Raw genomic sequence first — 9,586 nt, forward strand, 5'->3', positions numbered from 1 at the left:
TGGATTAAATAATTAAATTTTTATTTAATTAATAATTTATATTAATTATTTATATCATAATTAATATTAAAAATTACTTGTATTATTATATTAAATTATAATTTATTAAATTTATTTATATAAAAAAATAAATTTAATTTTTACACCTTGCAAAATAAGTTTTGGTTGGGTTGGTTATTTTTATTTATAAAATTTAAAATGCTAACTACATTATCAAAATTAGACGTTGCAAAATTAGTCGTTACAAAATTAGTTGTTGGAAACTAGCCGTTACTATGTTACCGTTATTATTAAAAAATTAATATTTTATTACTCTATATATACTACTTATATACATTTCTATTCTTACACTTTATTCTACTCTTTTCCATCTTCTTCCAAGTTTACGAAATTAAAACTCTGCTGATAATATTTTTTGTTTGAAAAAATGGATCCAAACCAATTCAACTCTTTTTTTAATTATTTACAAAACTTTTCTCAAACTCCAAATACCCAATAATTTCAAACCTCAAACTCTCAAGTTCCAAATCAAAACTTCACACTACCAAATATATTTCAAAATCCAAATCCACAAAATCTTTCTAATTTCAATTTTTAAGCTCCTTATAACAAATCAACTTCCTATATTCCAACCCCAAAATCAAAATTCACAAACACCACATTTTCCATTTTTATCCATATTTAACCCTTCTGTTGGAAATGTTACTCCAACATCCTTGCCGTTTCCAACTCAATTCAGTGCATCAAAATATAACTCATCTAGTGTTGGTGGCTCTTCTAATCCATCCTCTTAAACTCTGATACAATCTAGACCAAATTCAAAATATTCAGATTTTTCCAACCCTCGTGGATTAGATGCTATCGACCTCAATGATGATGATATTAAAAATCGAAGGCAAGATAATATTCAACACTAGCATTAAAAATAGGATGAGATGTTGATTAGTGCATGGTTAAATATTTAAACTAGCCCTATAGTTGGTACCGATCAAAAGGACGAAATATTTTCGAGTCAAATTCACAGCTACTGTGTAAAATTTTGCACCGATTTGGTAGTTGCATGTAAGAAATGATGGTATAATATCAACAAGGCTGTTGCACCATTTGCTAGTTGTTATAACCAAGCTAGTCGAAGCATAAGTTGGCCTATAAACTTTATTCCACAAATTATGGTCTAAAATTCACTTTTGAGAGGCATTGGAACATGCCTCAATTGGAGCAAAAATGGAGAAGTCAACTACAAACACAAAGTAGAGGCTTAAATAGAACTAAGATTAGTGCAACTCGAGCATACTGATCCTCATCAAATCCAAAAATACCATTGGCTGACGACACCAGTGTGGACTCTCCCGTTCGTCCACAAGGATCAAAGTAGAGCAAGAGAAAAGGTAAGGGAAAAGCACAAATGTCTGAAAATCTTATCTTGTTAAAAAACTATCTCTCATGGAAGATATTAAGAATGTTAGAGAAAAGAAACTAATGGACAGGAAAAAAGAAAGAGAAGAGGAGAGGGAACATAGAGCAAAGATCATGGCAATCAAAGAGAAGGAGTTACAAATGCAAGTGGCAATAAAAGAACAAGAGTTAAAAGTAAAAGAAAGGGAAATGGAAAGGATGGCCAAGGAAAGGGAAAGGGAGATGGATATGCAAATACTTAATGCTGACACATCTACAATGAGTGAAAAACGACGAGCTCTTCATGAGATTGCATGTGAGAAAATAATCAATAGCTGGTTTACTTAATGGTTCGTTGTATTAGTAGAGTTAAGTAGTGTGTTTTTATTTTGATTGCGTATTACTGGTATGTGACGTAGTCCGTGTTATTCATTTCTGATGTAACTTTTTAAATTAGTCAATATTATTGTGCCGTTATTGTTTATGAAAGTGACTGTTACAAAACTAGCCATTTTAAATTAAGACAAGAAAAAACTAGCCGTTAAGTAGTGATGAGCGGATAATTTATACGCTTTTTGGCATTGTTTTTAGGTAGTTTTTAGTAGGATCTAGCTACTTTTAGGGATGTTTTAATTAGTTTTTATGCAAAATTCACATTTTTGGACTTTACTATGAGTTTGTGTATTTTTATGTGATTTCAGGTATTTTCTGGCTGAAATTAAGGGACCTGAGCAAAAATCTGATTCAGGCTTAAAAAGGACCGCTGATGCTGTTGGATTCTGACCTCCCTGTACTCGAAATGAATTTTCTGGAGCTATAGAACTCTAAATGGCGCGCCCTCAACTGCGTTGGAAACTAGACATCCAAGGTTTTCCAACAATATATAATGGTTCATACTTTGTTCGAGCTTAGACGACGCAAACTGGCGTTCAACGCCAGTTCCATGCTGCATTCTGGAGTAAAACGGCAGAAACACGTCACAAACAAAACACGTTACAATTTGGCGTTTAACCCCAAGAGAAGCCTCTGCACGTGTAAAGCTCAAGCTCAGCCCAAGAACACCCCAAAGTGGGCCCCGGAAGTGGATTTCTGCACTTAGACTTATTTCTGTAAACCCTAGTACCTAGTCTAGTATAAATAGGACTTTTTCCTATTGTATTTTTATCTTTGGATTATCTTTTGATTAATCTCTTGATCACGTTTGGGGGCTGGCCATTCGGCCATGTCTGGACCATCACTTATGTATTTTCAACGGTAGAGTTTCTACACACCATAGATTAAGGTGTGGAGCTCTGCTGTACCTCGAGTGTTAATGCAATTACTATTATTCTTCTATTCAATTCATGCTTATTCTTATTCTAAGATATTCGCTGCACTTCAACATGATGAATGTGATGATCCGTGACACTCATCATCATTCTCACCTATGAATGCGTGACTGACAACCACTTCTGTTTTACCTTAGATCGAGCGTGTATCTCTTGGATTCCTTAATCAAAATCTTTGTGGTATAAGCTAGAATCCATTGGCAGCATTCTTGAGAATCCAGAAAGTCTAAACCTTGTCTGTGGTATTCCGAGTAGGATTCAAGGATTGAATGACTGTGACGAGTTTCAAACTCGCGAGTGTTGGGTGTAGTGACAGACGCAAAAGGATCAATGGATCCTATTCCGACATGATCGAGAACCGACAGATGATTAGCCATGCTGTGATAGAGCATTTGCACCATTTTCACTGAGAGGATGGGAGGTAGCCATTGACAATGGTAAAACCTAACATACAACTTGCCATAAAAAGAAGTAAGAATGATTGGATGAAAGCAGTAGGAAAGCAGAGATTCAGAAGGAGCACAGCATCTCCACACACTTATCTGAAATTCCCACCAATGAATTACATAAGTATCTCTATCTTTATTTTATGCTTTATTTATCTTTATTTTCAAAAATCATTATAACCATTTGAATCCGCCTCACTGAGATTTACAAGATGACCATAGCTTGTTTCATACCAACAATCTGCGTGGGATCGACCCTTACTCACGTAAGGTATTACTTGGACGACCCAGTGCACTTGCTGGTTAGATGTGTGAAGTTGTGACAAAGTGTGATTCACGTTTGAGAGCTCCAAGGCTATTGGCGCCATTGTTGATGATCACAATTTCGTGCACCAAGTTTTTGGCGCTGTTGCCGGGGATTGTTCGAGTTTGGACAACTGACGGTTCATCTTGTTGCTCAGATTAGGTAATTTTCTTTTCAAAAAGTTTTCAAAAATCTTTCAAAAAATTTTTATTTGTTTTCGTTATTCTAAAAATAATTTTTGAAAAAAAATAAATACAAAAAATAATAAAATCATAAAAATCAAAAAATATATTTTATGTTTCTTGTTTGAGTCTTGAGTCAATTTTTAAGTTTGGTGTTAATTGCATGTTTTTAAAATTTATGCATTTTTTTTCAAAAAATTCATGCATGGTGTTCTTCATGATCTTCAAGTTGTTCCTGATAAGTCTTCTTGTTTGATCTTTAAATTTTCTTGTTTTGTGTTTTTTTGTTATTTTTCATATACATTTTTGAATTCTTAGTGTCTAAATATTAAAAATTTCTAAGTTTGGTGTCTTGCATGTTTTTTTTTTCTTAAAAATTTTTCAAAAATAAGCATTGATGTTCATCTTGATCTTCAAAGTGTTCTTGGTATTCATCTTGACATTCATAGTGTTCTTGCATGCATCATTGGTTTTGATCCAAAATTTTCATGTTTTGGGTCATATTTGTGTTTATCTCTCATCATTAAAAATTCAAAAAAATCAAAAAAATATATTTTCCTTGTTTTACTCATAAAATTCGAAATCTTTGGGTTGACTTAGTCAAAAATTTTTAAAATAAGTTGTTTCTTGTTAGTCAAGTCAAGATTTCAATTTTAAAAAAAAAATCTTATCTTTTCAAAACTTTTTCAAAAATCAAATCTTTTTCATTTTTTATAATTTTCGAAAATTTTTAAAATTTATTTTCAAAATATTTTTCTTATCTTTATTTCACGATTTTCGAAAACTTTACTAACAATTAATATGATTCATTCAAAAATTTGAAGTTTGTTAATTTCTTGTTAAGAAAGGTTCAATCTTTAAATTCTAGATTCATATCTTTTAGTTTTTTGTTAGTCAAGTAATCAATTTTAATTTTAAAAATCAAATCTTTTCCAAAATATCTTTCTCAAATCATATCTTTTTCAAAATCAATTTTCAAATCTTTTTCAACTAACTAATTGACTTTTTGTTTGTTTCTTATCTTTTTCAAACCACCTAACTACTTTTCTCTCTCTAATTTTCGAAAATTACCTCCCTCTTTTTCAAAATTCTTTTGATTAACTAATTGTTTCAAATTTTAATTTTAATTTTATTTCTTCTCTTAATTTTCGAAAATCACTAACTTTTTTCAAAAATAATTTTCGAACACTCTTCTCTCTCATCTCTTTCTATTTATTTATTCATTTACTAACACTTCTCATCATCTCAAAATTCAAACCCTCTCTTCTCCTCTGTGTTTGAATTTTTCTCTTCTCATTCTTATTCTTCTTTTCTTCTACTCACATAAAGGAATCTCTATACTGTGACATAGCGGATTTTTCTTCTTTTCTGTTCTCTTCTTTTTCATATGAGCAGGAGCAAGGACAAGGACATTCTTGTTGAAGCAGATCCTGAACCTGAAAGGACTCTGAAGAAGAAGATAAGAGAAGCTAAAGCACAACAATCCAGAGAAAACCTTACAGAGAATCTCGAAAAAGAGAGAGATATGGCCGAACCCAATAACAATGGTGGAGGCGCAAGGAGGATGCTTGGTAATTATACTACACCTACTTCTAACTTTTATGGAAGAAGCATCTCAATCCCGGCCATTGGAGCAAACAATTTTGAGCTGAAGCCTCAACTAGTTGCTCTAATACAACAGAACTGCAAGTTTCATGGATTTCCATTAGAAGATTCCTATGAGTTTTTAACTGAATTCTTATAGATCTATGATACTGTTAAGACTAATGGAGTAGATCCTGAAGTCTACAGGCTCATGCTTTTCCCTTTTGCTGTAAGAGACAGAGCTAGAACATGGTTGGACTCACAACCTAAAGATAGCATGGACTCTTGGGATAAGCTGGTCACGGCCTTCTTGGCCAAGTTCTTTCCTCCTCAAAAGCTGAGCAAGCTTAGAGTGGATGTTTAGACCTTCAAACAAAAAGATGGTGAATCCCTCTATGAAGCTTGGAAAAGATACAAGCAGTTGACCAAAAAGTGTCCTTCTGACATACTTTCAGAGTGGACCATTTTGGATATATTCTATGATGGTCTATCTAAATTCTCTAAGATGTCACTGGACCATTCTGCAGGTGGATCCATTCACCTAAAGAAAATGCCTACAGAAGCTCAAAAACTCATTGACATGGTTGCAAATAACCAATTCATGTACACCTCTGAGAGGAATCCTGTGAGTAATGGGATGTCTCAGAAGAGGGGAGTTCTTGAAATTGATACTTTGAATGCCATATTGGCTCAGAACAAAATGTTGACTCAGCTAGTCAACGTAATTTCTCAAAGTCTGAATGGATTGCAAAATGCATCCAACAGTACTAAAGAGGCATCTTTTGAAGAGGAAGCTTATGATCTTGAGAACCTTGCAATGGCAGAGATGAATTACATGGGTGAACCCTATGGGAACACCTATAATTCCTCATGGAGAAATTATCCAAATTTCTCATGGAAGGATCAACAAAAGCCTCAACAAGGCTTTAATAATGGTGGAAGAAACAGGCTTAGCAATAGCAAGCCTTTTCCATCATCTTCTTAGCAACAGATAGAGAATTCTAAGCAGAGCTCCTCTAGCTTAGCAAACATAGTCTCTGATCTATCTAAGGCCACTTTAGGTTTCATGAGTGAAACAAGATCCTCCATTAGAAATTTGGAGGCACAAGTGGGTCAGCTGAGTAAGAAAATCACTGAAACTCCTCCTAGTACTCTCCCAAGCAATACAGAAGAGAATCCAAAAAGAGAGTGCAAGGCCATTGATATTATCAATATGGCTGAATCCAAAGAGGAAGAGGAGGACGTGAATCCCAATGAGGAAGACCTCATGGGACGTCCTCCAAACAGAAGGGAGTTCCCTATTGAGGACCTAAAGGAATCTGAGGCTCATATAGAGACCATAGAGATTCCATTAAACTTTCTTCTACCATTCATGAGCTCTGAGAACTATTCTTCCTCTGAAGAGGATGAGGATGTAACTGAAGAGTAAGTTGCTCAATATATAGGAGCCATCATGAAGCTGAATGCTAAGTTGTTTGGTAATGAGACTTGGAAAGGTGAACCTCCCTTGCTCATTAGTGAACTAGATACATGGGTTCAGCAAACTCTACCTCAAAAGAAACAAGATCCTGGTAAATTCTTAATATCATGTACCATAGGCACCATGACCTTTGAAAAGGCTCTATGTGACCTGGGGTTAGGTATAAATCTTATGCCACTATCTGTAATGGAGAAGCTGGGGATCTTTGAAGTACAAGCTGCAAAAATCTCATTAGAGATGGCAGACAAGTCAATAAAACAAGCTTATGGATTGGTAGAGGACGTGTTGGTAAAGGTTAAAGGCCTTTACATCCCTGTTGATTTCATAATCTTAGACACTGGGAAGGATGAGGATGAATGCATCATCCTTGGAAGACCCTTCCTAGCCACAGCAGGAGCTGTGATTGATGTTGACAGAGGAGAGTTAGTCCTGCAATTGAATAAGGACTACCTTGTGTTTAAAGCTCAAGGATCTTCCTCTACAACCATGGAAAGGAAGCATGAAAAGCTTCTCTCAATACAGAGTCAAATAAAGCCCCACAGTCAAACTCTAAGTTTGGTGTTGAGAGGCCACAACCAAACTCTAAGTTTGGTGTTGAACCCCCACATTCAAACTCTAATTTTGGTGTTGGGAGGTCCCAACAATGCTCTGAACATCTGTGAAGCTCCATAAGAGCTCACTATCAAGCTAGTGACATTAAAGAAGTGCTTATTGGGAGGCAACCCAATTTTTATTTATCTATATTTCTATCGTTCTTTTATGTTTTATTAGGTTTATGGTCATGTGGAGTCACAAAACAATTGCAAAAATTAAAAACAGAATCAAAAATAGCAGAAGAAAAAGCACACCCTGGAGGAAGAGCTTACTGGCGCTTAAACGCCAGTAAGGAGCATCTGGCTGGCGTTTAACGCCAGAACAGAGCATGAAGCTAGCGTTGAACGCTAGAAACAAGTAGCAGTCTGGCATTTAAACGCCAGGATTGCACCCTAAGGAAAGCTGGCGTTAAACGCCAGAAACAAGCACCAAACTGGCGTTTGACGCCAGAAACAAGCATAGAGATGGTGTTTAACGCCAGAAACAAGCATCAATCTGGCGTTAAATGCCAGGATTACATATAGAGGGCATTTTACACGCCTAAATGGTACAGGGATGATTAATTCTTAACACCTCAAGATCTGTGGATCCCACAAGATCACCTCAGGATCTGTGGACCCCACAGGATCCCCACCTACCTTCTCCCTCTCTCTCACACCTTTTTATAACACTCTTCCCCAAACATCATTCACCAATCACCTCAATCACTCTTCCCCATTACCTTTTCACCACTCACATCCATCCTCTCTTCCCCATAAACCCCACCTACCTTCAAATTCAAAATTTATCTCCCACCCAAACACACCCTACATGACCGAACCATAAACCCCTTTCCCTCTACTATATAAACCCCTCCATCCTTCTTCATTTTCACACAACACCACCCTCTCTTCTCCCCCTTGGCCGAAACCAAACCTCTCTCCCTCTCCTCCATATCTTCTTCTTCTTCTATTCTTTTCTTCTTTTGCTCGAGGGCGAGCAACATTCTAAGTTTGGTGTGGTAAAAGTATAGCTTTTTGTTTTTCCATAATCATTTATGGCACCTAAAGCCGGAGAAACATCTAGAAAGAGGAAAGGGAAGACAAAAGCTTCCACCTCCGAGTCATGGAAGATGGAGAGATTCATCTCAAGGGTCCATAGCTCAGTAGTAGAGCATTTGACTGCATATCAAGAGAGCCCACTCATGGACCTTAATAAGAGCATGAGGAATTCCCTCATCAAGAAATCCCTGAGATACCTCAGGGGATAAATTTTCCTCCATACAATTATTGGGAGCAACTAAGGATAGGAGCACCAAAATCACTAGGGATCAAGCAACAGAGGCAAGGAAGAAACATAGAGGAGCTGAAGAACACCATTGGTCTTTCAAGGAGAAGGCGCCACCATCACTAAGGTGGACTCATTCCTTAACTTTCTTGTTCTTATCTCTCCGTTTTTCGATTTTATGCTTCATGTTTGTCTATGTTTGTGTCTTTATTACATGATCATTAGTGTTTAGTAACTATGTCTTAAGGCTATGAATAATTCCATGAATCCTTCACCTTTCTCAAATGAAAAATGTTTTTAATACAAAAGAACAAGAAGTACATGAGTTTCGAATTAATCCTTGAAATTAGTTTAATTATATTGATGTGGTGACAATACTTTTTGTTTTCTGAATGAATGCTTGAACAGTGCATATTTTTGATCTTGTTGTTTATGAATGTTAAAATTGTTGGCTCTTGAAAGAATGATAAAAAAGAGAAATGTTATTGATAATCTGAAAAATCATGAAATTGATTCTTGAAGCAAGAAAAAGCAGTGAAAAAGAAAAAGCTTGCGAAAAAAAAAGCAAAGAAAAAGAAAAAGCAAGCAGAAAAAGCCAATAGCCCTTAAAACCCAAAGGAAAGGGTAAAAAGGATCCAAGGCTTTGAGCATCAATGGATAGGAGGGCCCAAGGAAATAAAATCCAGATCTAAGCGGCTAAATCAAGCTGTCCCTAACCATGTGCTTGTGGCATGCATGTCCAAGTAAAAAGCTTGAGACTGAGTGGTTAAAGTGGTGATCCAAAGCAAAAAGAGTGTGCTTAAGAGCTCTGGACACCTCTAACTGGAGACTTTAGCAAAGCTGAGTCACAATCTGAAAAGGTTCACCCAATCATGTGTCTGTGGCATTTATGTATCCAGTAGTAATACTTGAAAACAAAGTGCTTAGGGCCACGACAAAGACTCATAAAAGTAGTTGTGTTCAAGAATCAACATACTTAACTAGGAGAATTATAACACTATCTAAAC

The 9,586-nt window shown here is 35.8% G+C and overlaps 1 non-coding gene across 1 annotated transcript; it reads right to left on the reverse strand.

Annotated features, from left to right (window-relative positions):
• Nucleotides 1–5,582: 5,582 nt before the first annotated feature.
• On the reverse strand, nt 5,583–5,686 carry LOC127746996 (small nucleolar RNA R71). Its single transcript, XR_008008801.1, has one exon. It is a non-coding gene; the product is annotated as a small nucleolar RNA R71 (small nucleolar RNA).
• Between the last annotated feature and the right edge of the window lie 3,900 nt (nt 5,687–9,586).

This window comes from Arachis duranensis, chromosome 4, assembly GCF_000817695.3.
Source record: "Arachis duranensis cultivar V14167 chromosome 4, aradu.V14167.gnm2.J7QH, whole genome shotgun sequence".
Lineage (NCBI taxonomy): Eukaryota > Viridiplantae > Streptophyta > Magnoliopsida > Fabales > Fabaceae > Arachis > Arachis duranensis.